Here is a 13,817-nt window from a genome sequence, read left to right as displayed (position 1 = left end):
CAGGGGGGTTTTTGAATGGTCAGAGACTCGGATGAATAGTTGCGTAGGGGCATAAGTTAAAGAGTTGGTTTAGGAAAAACTCAAGGTCCTCGGTGTAAATTGGTTTTCCAGAAAACCTGTTAAACATTTCTCATTTAAATACAAACAGAGCTTGTAAAATTCATAACTTCAGTTTTATTCAACCAAATTTAGTCAAACCAATTTTGCCAGGTTCTAAATAATGTGAACTACTTAGAAAAAATACAAAACCTCCTAAGTGTTGCAGAAGACTTTAAAGTTTTGAATTAAATAGTGTTCTGGCCAAAAGCTAAATAAAAAAGGGAAAAATAGTTACACTATTAGACTGGGGTTAAGAAAAATCAGAGAAGTACTTAACAACTCCCTAATCTGTTTAAAAATAGTAAACCCCGCAGTACACCAAAGTAAGGAAGGGTTTACTATTTAAACCCTTTTTAGCTCATAGTTAAAGAAAAAAGAAAAGGTAGTTTAAAATAAGAACCAGGGGGCAACCACATTTTTGGTAGCTCACTTATTTAGTATAGTTCACTTGAAAATTTTGTTAGACCCACTGTTAATACAAAAGAAATGCATTACCTTTTATTTTATGAAAACAATGAAAACTTAGGAAAATCTTAGAAAACTAATCCTAAAGAGAAACCACCCCAAGCCTTGGGATAACTCATAATATGTTATTAAGAACCTAGGAAAAATATAAATTCTGTTGTTTGACATTTTTCAAAAAACAAGTTAGTCATAAGTACCTTTTTGGCATTAAACTTTAGAAATTCACAACTAAATATCCAGTAAGCCTTTTTCTGTGATTTTTTTACACAAAGACCTATTATTCCCTAGCAATCTTAGCAAAAATAAATGTTGAACCAGAAACCCCACAGAAACTAGAGCTATAGTGTAAAGTGCCCTTTTTCCCTTACTTTTGTTAATTTTGCACAAGTAGTATCTGAATTAATTTCAACTTCAAACTTCTAGAATAACCCCAATGGTAAATGTTTACCCACTGTAATTTTTATAACATTTTTGAAGAATGTTAACTGACCATGATAGTTCAAAAATGCTTAAATAGAAGCATAATAGGAAGAAAAAGGGAATTTTGGGAGAAATAGATAATGTACAACCAAAACCTTCCAAGGAACTCAAGGAACATAAAAATATAACTAAAGAGTGTAATTTCATTCAAAAATCTCAAAGATGAAAGTATAAAACCCTTAAGTATACCCAAAAGAAACCCTAGAGTCCCACTAAACTTAATACTATTTTTACCATGCATAACCTTTACAATTTATCATGTCATTAATAAGCATATATATTATTCATTGCATTCGTTAGACTATAATCTCGCTGACGGGGAGTACATCCTCGTGCCAGAGCAAGGAGTTGCTCAGGAGGTAGTCTAGGAGCCAGCACCAGAGTCTGCCATCGAGGATCTGCCTGCCCCAGCTTTGGAAGGCAAGCCCCGGTTTTATGCATAACCTACTTATTATGCTATTTTACTACACTTATTGTTTGTAGGTTTGAAATGTGCACTTAAGTGTAGGAGTTGTTTGGAACTTTAGTTGCATGACTCAGGATTCCCTTTTGAGATGGATACTAGTATGCTAGTTCGAGTAGCTGCTTTACTAATTAGGGATCTCGGTAGAAGTCGAGTGATTTTTCTAGCACTCGCGCAAGGTCAGGACTTGGTTGTATCCAGTTTTATATCGTAATGATGATGGTCTGTGGACAACGATCCATGGGAATGCGTTGCCTACAAGACGGAAATTGGAATAAGGATTAAGGTGTGGTACCGTGTGTCAAGCGTTTGAACGTACTAAGCACATGCCGAGAAATATGGTAAATCGGTAAGCCTAGTACCTGAGTGAACCTGGCAATAGACTTTACCCCTCACGCGACTTGAGACATGGTCTCTCATTCCGGTTATGGTGGGTACAAGTGCGGTCACTGCACGACAACAGTCGGGGTCAGTGAGGCATTGTACGCCAAGGCGGTGAGCCCTGATCTGTTGACAGGGAATCGATGGGGACGGTTGATGTGTGGGGGGATGGAGTGCCTCACCACGTCGTGTGTTTAGGTTTACCTTGCAAGGTTTAAAAACTCGATTCGAATCGTCTGCTTCTCGCAGCTAATGAGACTGCTTGATCCATGCAGCTACATTGAGTAACAAGTGGAAATGTGTTGACTTGGCAAAAGTTCTTGATTGCAAAATGCTTGATACCGTGTATGATTAGATAGGTACACATTTAGTCTTAAGAGAGTCACACTAAAACTTGAAAAGCTAAAACTTGATTTTAGACTCAGCTAGTGCCTTTGGCAAACCAAACCCATCAGCCAAACAGCTGCATGTCTAGAGGTAGAGGAGTAGACTCCTCACACCGGGTAAGTCTAGCTGAGTATTAGTATACTCAGCCTTGCTTGTGGCATAATTTTACAGGTTCTCTGGAGGACATGGTTGCTGGAGTGACTTGGCTGTCCATCTTGCCACAGGGTTGGACAGTCGAGTGGGACCGTACCTCGACAGAGGAGGAGCATGAGGATTGATGGGACAGGCTTCCTCATCTCTCCGTTTATTTTTCCGTTAGTTTTATTCCGCTGCATTCCAAATAATGATCACTGCTTTTGCTAAACTCCGATGATGTTGTAATAAATTTAATACTCCTTAATGTATGGTCTTATATTTTATTGTATTTGCTCTATGCCTCACCATCGAGTGAGTACGTGGTACTTGATCCTGTTAGTGGCCTCGTCGGACTAGATCCGAGGGACTGACATTTTATTCCCATTTAAGTATGGTCTAGCCTTTAATGTGGGACTTAGGCACTTAAGTTGGAATAATTCGGGCGGTTCTGCCATAGCTGGTATCGGAGCTTGTACCACCACAGAGGAATCAATAAACTGTAATTACCATCCTTTTTGGAAAAATAAAACATGTTAGAAACCCATGTTGGATAGATCGGTAAGGCGATAGGGATGAACATAGAGCGTGAAGCCTTAGGACAATAGAAGGGTAGCTAGGTGGCTAATTGAGTAAGCCCTATATGCTACTATAAGGGATGGGGACTTTTCCCTATTCCCTATAAGTTGAAATGAGGTCGTTTAGGACGAGCATGCATGCATCATTTATTTAAACTACTTGGTAATTGGTTGAGAACCTTAAAAGCTATGAGGCATGATAATAAAAGATTAAGTACACTTCAAGACCTCAACGTGACCTTAGAAAAGCCAAGCACTGATTTCCCTTTATTTTTGGTAATTCTTTTTCTTTTTCGCTTACGCTTACCCTTACACAGATGACTTATCATGATTCCTCGGAAGGAGGGAACGCACATTCCCACACGGACGGACTTGCACGAGAGGGCTTTCCCCGCATCTTGTGGGAAGTGTTGCAGGGAGCCGGTTATACGACGCCTCCCCAGTACGCGGTGCAGCTGTTCGAGGAGCACCGGGTACCCCGCTATAGGGTGAGGATGACCTTGGAGCCTCATCCCTTACAGCCAGGCTAGCGTTCGTTGGACTCGGAGTCTTTCGGATACAAGGCTGAAGACACTATCGAGGCAATTGCTCTCCACGGGCTGACGATCTTCTGTGGCTTTCACCCCTTGGAGCTGTCTACTCATCCCATTGGCTTGTTCCCCGATGAAAAAGAGGAAGACCCAATGTGGAAAGATCGAGTGGAGCATGCCAAGGATGTGTGGGCTCTCTACCCAGGGCAGACCGCTCACCTCACAGTGCGATGCATGAATGCCCTGTACCGCCTGCAAGCGGTGCGAGGAGAGGCAATGTCGCAGCTAATGGCCTTGGTGGAGGCTACCAAGATCACCCTAGATAACAGAGAGGATTTTGTGGTTTCGCCACAATGTCAACTCACACTTGGGTTTTTAAGACCAGAATGGGTTCTCGCCAACCGAGAGCACAGATACTCCACCGTCCAGCCTCTTGCCACGGAGGGTACACGCTACTCTTGCCATCTCTCCACTCCCATTATGTGGTAGCCTTTCTAGTATTGGTCCGACTGAGGCAAAGCTTACCTATGACGAGGCATGTGGCCAGTTAAAATGTCCTCGATCATCAAGCCTACATCGGCTCGGTCCTTAACCGACTTAGACGGAGACACTACACCGAGACTCCCCTCTCGTGCAAGTAACCCGCCCGGTCTCGTCTTTATTACTTAACCCCAAAGTTTGGTACCTGATAGAGGTACAATTTTCAGATGTTTAACCCATCACGGCCGTGATGGATCCACCATCATAAGTCTTTTCTTTGTAAAAATCCCCATCCAGTGTGAAGCATCACCTTTTTCAAAACAAAACCTTTTGTTTTCTAAAGCAAGACTAAGCCTTAGAAAACTTGTTTAAATAAAACAGGTAAACAAGGAATGGTAACCAATTTTCCAAGGAATAAATGCATCAGCTGTTTAACACACAATTCCTATCACCTAATGCATCATATAAGGTGATAAAGATTTTAAAACATCAAGGAAAAGGGATAATGCACCGGGGTTGCCTTGTGTTGTAGGAGTTTCTATTTCCACATTGCAGATGTCGAAATAAAAGTTGTTCTCCACTGGAGAATTCTCGGTCTGGGAGACAACTTCTTCCTCTACTATGGATTCTTCCTCGTATTCTATACATGATAATACATGTACATGAATGCTCATGCTATGTCATGAATATGCAATCATACATTAGAAATATAGTAAGTTGCATCTTGAATACAACTTTCCTTCACGGTACAAATTAATCATTAAGATCTCCTAGTTATGTGTTCCTTTAGGATTAGTATTAAATAATTAAGCCTATGAAGCTAGTTATTAGGTTTTCTGGACAAACAATGTTCAAACCATTTCAAACTTCACTTAGGGTCTCTGGCCATCATATTATGTCTACCCACAAAGTTTTATGATTTTTCGAATTACTAAATTATTTCTAAAATTCTGAAAGACTTTATTAAAGCACCTTTAAATGCTACATAATTCCAGAATTTAAATAAAAATCTTGGAATTATTTGTATTAAATACTACTTAGGAATATAACAAAATTGGTCTCGTGATTTTACCAATCTTCTACCATTTCTAATGAATTTCCTAAACTAATGGCAAAAAGAAAAGGAAAAACAATGAATAGGGTTGGGCTGAAACTGGTCCGGCCTGGCCCACAGACGGCGAAACGCGCCCGCGTGAGACCTTTTGCACAAACCCCAAGGTATTTGAATAACCGAAGACCAATCCAAGGCACTGTTTTCTGAGTCACTGACATTTACAAAGAAACCCTCCCTCTCTTTCTCCTTCGCACGACCGGGTCCCTGACCACGGACGGCGGTGCAACTGTAAGGTAGGATGGTGTTTACACCTTAATATGTTCCAAGTGGCTTTGTAAAGCAAACGTGTTGTCCTACATAACATCTTTAGAGGAACATAACTATATGGGTTAACTGCTAGTCACAGTTTATGAGATCCGGGTGGTCTCTAGATACCCATGAAAGGCTATGGAGTTTGACTTATATGCTCCAACCAGAGGGTATGCGCTCGGCAACCTAGTACTAATAAAGAGTTTAGATGAAACTTATTCCTCACAAAATTGACAATTCAAGGCCTAGTCCATTGTGTAGTTGTGGTCAAGTGTAGTCTAGATTCTAGGTGGATGTTCAACTTAACAGTCTCCATCGAAACACCAGTATATCAAACGTTTGAGATGATGAGAGCATTTTAGTGTGACATAGCATTTGGTGGGAATTGTTAAATTAATGTGGGCCTGGCCCATATTAATATTCAATAATAGTCAATGATATAGGCCTACTTTAATGCTACGGTGTACTATTACTTTAGTACCGTACCGGAATTTCAAGGGAAATTCACTCAACTTAAATAGGTGGACCGTTGGTGCATCTATTGAGAAGCTGAGAAAAGGGTGAATGTGTAACACCCAAAATACCTATTTTAGAATTTGAAAGATGTTCTCCAAAATATGTCATTGATAAATATCTTCATATCCATGAAAATACTTTCTTGGAACACATAAATGATAATATTAAATTGTTTATATATATATATATATATATGTTTGAATACTGAGACTGGAATTCTAATTAAAATAAATAAATAAATATATCTATATATCTATATATGGATTATGTTTGTTTGGAACACAATCATTCCTATTGAATTATATATTATGCTTCTAAACTTAAAGAGATAGAATAAATAAGTAATAATATCGAAAATAGTAGGATTTATATGACACACTAGGATTGGAATCTGTTTTAAATTTGAAACAGAAAGATGAATCAGAGTTGAATTCAAACTTGAAATTTCAAAATGAAAACCAAAATAGGAAAATAAAAGAAAAAGAAAAGAGAATGTACCTGTATTGGGCTCAAACCCTCAGCCGGCCCAAATTCCCTCAGCTCGCGCGGCCCACCAATTCCCTTTCACGCCTGCCCACTCTGCTCGCCCTTTTCTTTTCCTTGAAGTCACTGACACATGGGCCCCGCGTGTAAGAGTCATCAACCCCGGATCACAACAAACTCGACCGCGTCCCTCGCATGGCCATCGGGTGAGCTCTGAATCCCAGTCTTCGTTTTCCCCCTTTCTCAGGCCGTTCCAACCACTGGCCGTGATTCCCTCGTGCCAATAGATAAATGAAGACCATGCGCTCCCGCCATCAGTAATCAGGCCGATAGAAGTAGTATCCGTCCTGAAGCTATGTGCGCACTAAAACAATGAGATCCGCCGCCACCGTTATGTGCTCCGCGCAATCGCTCGGACTTCCACAGGAGTCCATAGATCATCGCCGGATCACCAGGAGGATGCTCGTGACCTCAATCAGCGAAATCAATGGCGGGGGAGCCCGGTATTGCTCGCCTTCTTTGGATTTGGCCACAGGGCCGCATTACGGCGTGGCCAAGCTCCTTCACAAATCCAAGGCAGGTGAAAACCCAACCATGTACTTTGCCTTACCTTTCTGCTTGGGTAGCACCCGTTCATTTGAAGCTCTCGCACCGGGTGCCGCTTGGGGCGTTGGTCGGCCATGGCGCGCCGCCGCGGGCCTCTGCTCCTCCGTGGCCGGCCGTCGTTGGGGGGGGACACCGGGGCCGCTGATGTGTTGATGGACGATCCAGATCAAAACTGGGCGCACAACTTCAGCTAAGCGCGTGGTGAGCCGATCGATCGCGGTTAGATGGCTACGATTAGACCCTTACGTACCCCTTCGCGCATTGTATTGTGACCATTGGATTCGATCTGAACGGCTCTGGTTGCCCGCGCATTATAACAGTCATGGTCTTTTTCTAAAAGAACCCTCGCCCTTTTGACTTATCAACTCATCATCCCTTTCCATGTTAAGTAGTTCGGTATAGGCCACTGGTTTTTATAAAGTGCACCTTGTGCTTTCCGGAAATTATGTCTGCAGCCCAGGTGTTGAATAAAAGGGATAAAATAATTCAGAAAATGATTTTTAGTTTAACAATAAATCAAGAAACTTGTTTAATTCATATTAAATCCATTTTAACCCCAAATTAATTCCTTTTAGTTGCATTAGACTTGTAATAATATTGTTTATCATCCAGTAACTTTATTTTGTTATGAAACCTAAACTGAAATTTTGTACTTAATTTCTTTTATACACCACTATTAAATCTTTAGAAATTCGTAACTCAATAACCATAACTCCTTTTTGATCCATTCTAGTTGCATTAGTCTCACAATAATATTTATAATCATCTGGCAACTTTGTTTTGTCATGTAATATAGGTTAAAATGTTGCACTTAGTCTATTCTATATTTAACCACGTGGATCTTCGAAAAACCATAACTTCTTAACCGTAACTACGAATTTAGCGATTCTTGTTCCCACGATCTCGTAGCAACGCGTAGATTATTATTACGCAGTTTGTTCTTATGTTTGGTGTGATGTTAATTTTGTCTATACCATGTTTGTTTGTATTGCTACGACTAGCGCGAGGTTACGAGTCACCTGAGGAGCAAGTTGGTGCCTGGAGTCCAAAGTCCCAGGCAAGTTGTGCCCTTGATCACTTCTTTTTACCTAGTCATGTTCTTATTAATCATAATGATCTGCATAAGTTAATTTTGATGGGACCCAATAGGTTACCCTAGTTTGACTATCTTTATACCTTGTTTACCACTGAATTTTTGGGTAGTACCTTCTATTGCTTTATGTGGTTTTGGGTATAAAGATACACATTATTCATTATCATACTTTATTAGTTTGTTATTTATTGTTCATGTTAAGATCATTATGTTAATTGGAACATGGAGCGACCACCCGGGAAAATAGTGCTACCATAAGGGTGGTATGGGACGCCCTTGGATGATTAATTAGGAAAGCTAGTGGAGGACTACCTTACCCGAAAGGGGCAAGGGCATTAGGGGAGTGGTCAGTGTAGGGAGGCCCTTGGGTTGATTTTGCTGTGATGGCGGTCAGGCGAGGGGTCTGTGCATTGGAGCTTCCTAGAAACTGTAGCGGGTTTTCTGAAGCTAGTGGAACTTTGTAAAGGCCTCGTAGTGTTACCCTGTCTCGCCTCCTCGGTAGAGGTATATGGGAGTCGTTATCCCTTGGCAGATGGGTAACATGACTTGTCGGTAAAGATGCGCAACCTTTGGAGAGTGTAAAACTGGTATATTAGTCGTGTTCACGGTCATGAGCAGCTCGAACCCTCACATGATTAATTTATGGAACTAAATTCAATTTGTCATATGCATTGCATTGAGGGTGTTGTTATTACTTTTGTTCTACTACTTAATTGGGTTGTTATTTACTTACAATTAGTAATTGCTAATAAAATTTTAAACAACTTTAAAAGCAATGCTCAGCTCAAACCATCCTCTTTGGTAAGCCTTACACTTCACATGAGCTCCCACCTTTGGCGAGTTCATGCACATTATTCCCCACAACTTGTTGAGCGATGAATGTATGTGAGCTCACTCTTGCTGTCTCACACCCCCCACAGGTCAAGAACAGGTACCGTAGGATGAGGCGCATGGAGGATGCTGTGACGAGTTCGTGAGAGGTCTAGGCCGTCGTATTCCAGTCAACTTTAGGTTGCTGGATCGTTGTCTCCTTATAATGTAATTATTTATTTATTTTATACAGAACTCCTATTATATAGTAAAGATGTGACATTCATTTCTGTACCACTATTCATCATATGTGTGAGACTTGGTCCCAGCACACCTGGTGATTATTTCGCGCCCGAGTTTTGGACCCCTAAAACCTAGGTGTGACAGAAGGACTGCCACACGCGCGTGCGCCGCCGGCCGGGTCGTGGCTTTGGTCATGGTAGATCGGACCTTGGTTTGAATATTCCTTGCTAACGGTTGCACATTTTGCCTAGAGTGATGATCGTCCATAACTGTCGTACGTTACTGGCCATTTCCTGTGTTATGGCTAGTAACGGATGAGCTGTAATGGCTATCAGCTAGTAACGGAGTCACTAATGGCGTCAGTTTCTGGCTACTGTAACGATAGCTCTGATGGTGACTGTTACTATCTGTCAGCCTCCCTCTGCGCGTGTATATATATACGAGGAGGGGAGGCTGCTTCAGGGTTGACAGCACAGTACGCTCGTACAGTCTCAGACGTGTTGCACACAGTCCATCCCAGTCCCACCTTTTGCGAGCACAGAGAGTGTGGGAGAGCAGGCCCCTGAAATCGTCGTCCGCAGAGAGACACTTGCACTGGTGTGCGGCCGATCAGGTTTTTGTGGAGAGTACTCGTGACTGCTCGCTTCATCCGCTCGACCAGCACTAATCAAGTTCCTCGTCACCGGTGCCGTTCGAGGGACTGCACTGCGTACATCTGCCTGCGTCGACTGCGTACGACGACATCGAACATACACACAAGATGTCTCGTGTGGACTGAACCGCTGATGCCTTGAGCATCGGTCCCTCCACAGGGTACACTTTGTTCTTAGTATTTGTGCATATTTTACTGTTGTTTACTGCTTATGTGAGTAGTGATACACACATGCACAAACATATCGTCACATACATCAGTGTGATTTTTTGATTAAATTAAAACTGAAAATGCCTATTTGTCCAATAACTACTCCAAGACATGCCCCAACGTGGAGCACGTCGTCTGGACGGAGATGGAGTGTGTGGTGTGTGAGGACACGCACAACGCCACCCTCATGCTCCGCCTCCGTTTCCACGACTGCTTTGTGCAGGTCAGCTATTTAGTTGTTCTTGCTCGGTGACTTGGTATCAGCCCAATGCAGGCATGCAGCAGATCAACCTTCATTTGAATTTGTGCAGCATAGCTGATGAAGATCTGAACCACATGCATTTCTGAACAACAACGTATGTACGATGATCGTCCTCTTTGCAGGGCTGCGACAGATCGGTGCTGCTCGACGACATGGCGACCATGGCCGTGGGGAGAAGCAGGCGGCGGAGCAGAACGTGAACTCGCTGAAAGGCTTCGATCTAAACAACAGTAAAATTACACATCTCCGATGGCTTCTTTTGAGGCCGACGGACGTAACGTTATGTCCAACGGCTATAGGCGGCTGTCGGACATAAGAGCATACATCTGATGGCTGTCAGACAAGCCGTTGGACATAAGGGATTTTAACTCGGCGCGCCAGGCCACGCTGTTTCATTTCTTTCGTGTTTCATCCACCACGCCGCCGCCCTGCCCTCCGCCGGTGCTACCCCACCCCCGTCGGCACCCACCCTCACCGCCGCCACGCCGGCGCCCTGCCCTACCGCCGCCGGCTCGGCTAAGTGACTATTTTAATTTTTTATAATTTTATAAATGTATATATTGTTTTCTAGTTGTCTTTTTTTCAGTATTAAAATTTATGTATATTCAATATTGTCTAGCTTGTTATGTCCAACGGCCGGAATTTGATTATGTAATTAATTTAGTTTTTTAGTTTACTTAGTGGTGCTTAGATAATTTAAACTTTTAATTTTTGAGGGTAATTATTATGCCCTCAGAAATAAGGTCATTTTATATGATTTTCACTCGTGACAATGTTATTTCATATATAATTTTGTATTGGTAGTTTATTAGTTGAACTATGTAATAATGTACGATGGTTCTAGTTATTCGTAGTGTATCGTAGTGTCAACAAACAAAACCTAGATGCCACCCGTTTCGGCCCACAACTATGGCAGCGATGGACATGTGCGCTTGACTAAGCGAATGGTATGTCATAGTACGTTGTAACTTCGAATTACATAGAAATGTGTCATTCTAACGTGTATGTACAGGAAGTCAAATCCGGTCGTACGCCCACAAATGTGGAGGTGTATATGCAAGGGCATAGGGGTTCTGATCCTCAGAATCCTGATGTTTTATGCACTCAAACAGACACCAACCGTCTAGTGAGTTTTTAGTACTCTATTATGTGTTTGTGCATCAACTTGGTGATGCACTTATATTTGGTATGTTTGCCTCCAGGCTTCGTATGGGCAGGAGATGGTTCAGCGCCATGGGCACGACTACGACTAGAGGAGCCAACCAATCTACCCTCAAGCAGCATATATGCTAGCGCAGGAGGACAAGCCCATGGACGGTGGGAGCATTTGATTTGGATTTCAAAATTATTCTCATATGCTTGCGATTGAACTTAGTCCATGGTTTTACTCTACTAAGTCCATGGTTTACTATACTAAGTCCATGGTTCACTCTTGTAGGTTGGCTATTTTTGATTCTACGATTGATTCTAGGGAGCTGAGACACCGTGGACGACAGTCCACATCCTCGTCTTTACAGTCGTCCCATTCTCGATAATCCACCCAATAGATAGAGATTGCAGTGTTGCGTCAGCAGACAGATTATCATCAATCAATTTTGAGGCAACAAATGGAGTAGCAGAGGCAGCAATCTGAGTACTAGAAGAAGAAGGACAAGAATTATTCAAACCTCCAGGCCCATAATCAAGCTCTACTCTCGGTAAGTTGAAGTAACATTTTGTTCGTAACAACTAAAAACACATGATGTGTACCTTATTTTCTCAACAATTGCTTGTATCTAATTTGTAGCAACTGACACAACAAGCGGGCGTCCCGATGCCAACATATGGGATGCCACCTCCGAACTTTGCACTACCACCGCCAATGATACCGCATACACCTCCGCCACAATTCCATGTGGTATGTACACATATGCGTGTGTGACATCTTCATAGATGTCTTATGTGTTAAAATGAAGAACTTAGTGGTTAATATTTCATGTGCGTGTGTTATATGGCTTTGTGTCACACCCGGATTTAAGGGATAAAGCCGGGTGCGTCCCATATGTGCGCCAAAGAAGAACATCACATATAATGACAAAGTGTATAGAGATAAATGTCACAAGTATCATTATTACATAGCGGAAGTCTTACAAAAATAAATGATAACAATAAAGCAGACTAAACATTAATCCATGGTGTCATTAAGTTGACTGGGAGACGCCACCTAGATGAGCTCATACTCCTCGTTGTAGGGCTCCTCCTAGACCACATGTTCTTCTCCTGTGGTGAGTTTATATATCGCAAGGGTGAGCTCACAAAAGATCATGGCTCAACAAGTTGTGGGGAATAATGTGCATGAACTCACCAAAGGTGGGAGCTCATGTGAAGTGTAAGGCTGATCAACAAATAAGGGTTAAAACTTAGCATTGCTTCTAATAAGTTGGTCAAGTTTTATTATCAGTTACTAAATATAAGTAGATACCAAACTAGAGTAATAATAGATCAAAATTAATAATAAACCACAATGCGATGCAAATGACAAATTGAATTTAATTCCATAAATTAATCATGCGAGAGTCTTGAGCTGCTCATGACCGCGAGCACGGCTAGTATACCAGTTTTACACTCTGCAGAGATTGTACCTTGTACCCACAAGTCATGTTACCCTTCTGCCATGGGGTTGTACGGACCCCATGCACCTCTACCAAGGAAGCGAGGCAGGGTAACACTACGAGGCCTTTACAAAGTTCCACTAGCTTCAGAAAATCCGCTACAGTTTCTAGGAAGCGCAATGCAGGAATCCCCCGTCTGACCGCCATCGCAGAAAAATCAACCCGAGAACCTCCCTACATGCCACTCCCCTACTGCCCTTGTTCCTTTCGGGTAAGGTAGTACTCCACTAGCTTTCATAATTAGTCAGCTAAGGGTGTCCCATTCCACCCTTGTGGTGGCACGTGTTTCTCAAGTTAAGCCCCATGTTCCAATTAACATAATAGTCTTGTCATGAATAGAAATTGAACAATAATAATAAAGAATAACCATGTGTAATAGTTATCTCAACACCCAAAACCATATATAGCAATAGCAAAGACTACCCAAAAGTTCAGGGGTAACCAAGGTGTAAAGATAACCAAACTAGGGTGACCTATTGGGTCCCATCAAAATTAAGTCTATGCATGATAAAATGATTATAGAGAGCATTATTGGGTAAATAAAACTGGTCAAGGGCACAACTTGCCTTCAATGAGCTCCTGCTCAGCAACTTCTACCTGCTGAAACCTGGATCCTAAATCACTTGCACGTCTACTCGCCACAATACAAACAAACATGGTACAAAGGAAAATTAATCATCACACCAAATAGAAGAACATAATGCATGATAATATTCTACGCATCACAAGTTACGGATTTCAAATTATGATTTTTCGAAGGTTTTATGTGTTTGGTACAAAAATAATTAAGTGAGTAATTTTAACCTAGGTTTCCTGCTAAAACAGAGTTACAAAGTGATAAATAATTTTACAAAATTTTAGCAACTAGAATGGGTCAAAAAGGAGTTAAAATTAATTTTCTAGGAATTAAACAAGATTCTAGAATTATTTTAA

The 13,817-nt window shown here is 41.8% G+C and overlaps 1 pseudogene; it reads left to right on the top strand.

The window, feature by feature from the left end:
* The first annotated feature begins 10,077 nt into the window (after window positions 1–10,077).
* Window positions 10,078–13,817, top strand: part of LOC103639887 (peroxidase 11-like) — a 51,365-nt pseudogene continuing 47,625 nt past the window's right edge.

Source organism: Zea mays, chromosome 9 (genome assembly GCF_902167145.1).
Source record: "Zea mays cultivar B73 chromosome 9, Zm-B73-REFERENCE-NAM-5.0, whole genome shotgun sequence".
Taxonomy (NCBI): Eukaryota; Viridiplantae; Streptophyta; class Magnoliopsida; order Poales; family Poaceae; genus Zea; species Zea mays.
This window is presented reverse-complemented; position numbering and strand designations above follow the sequence as displayed.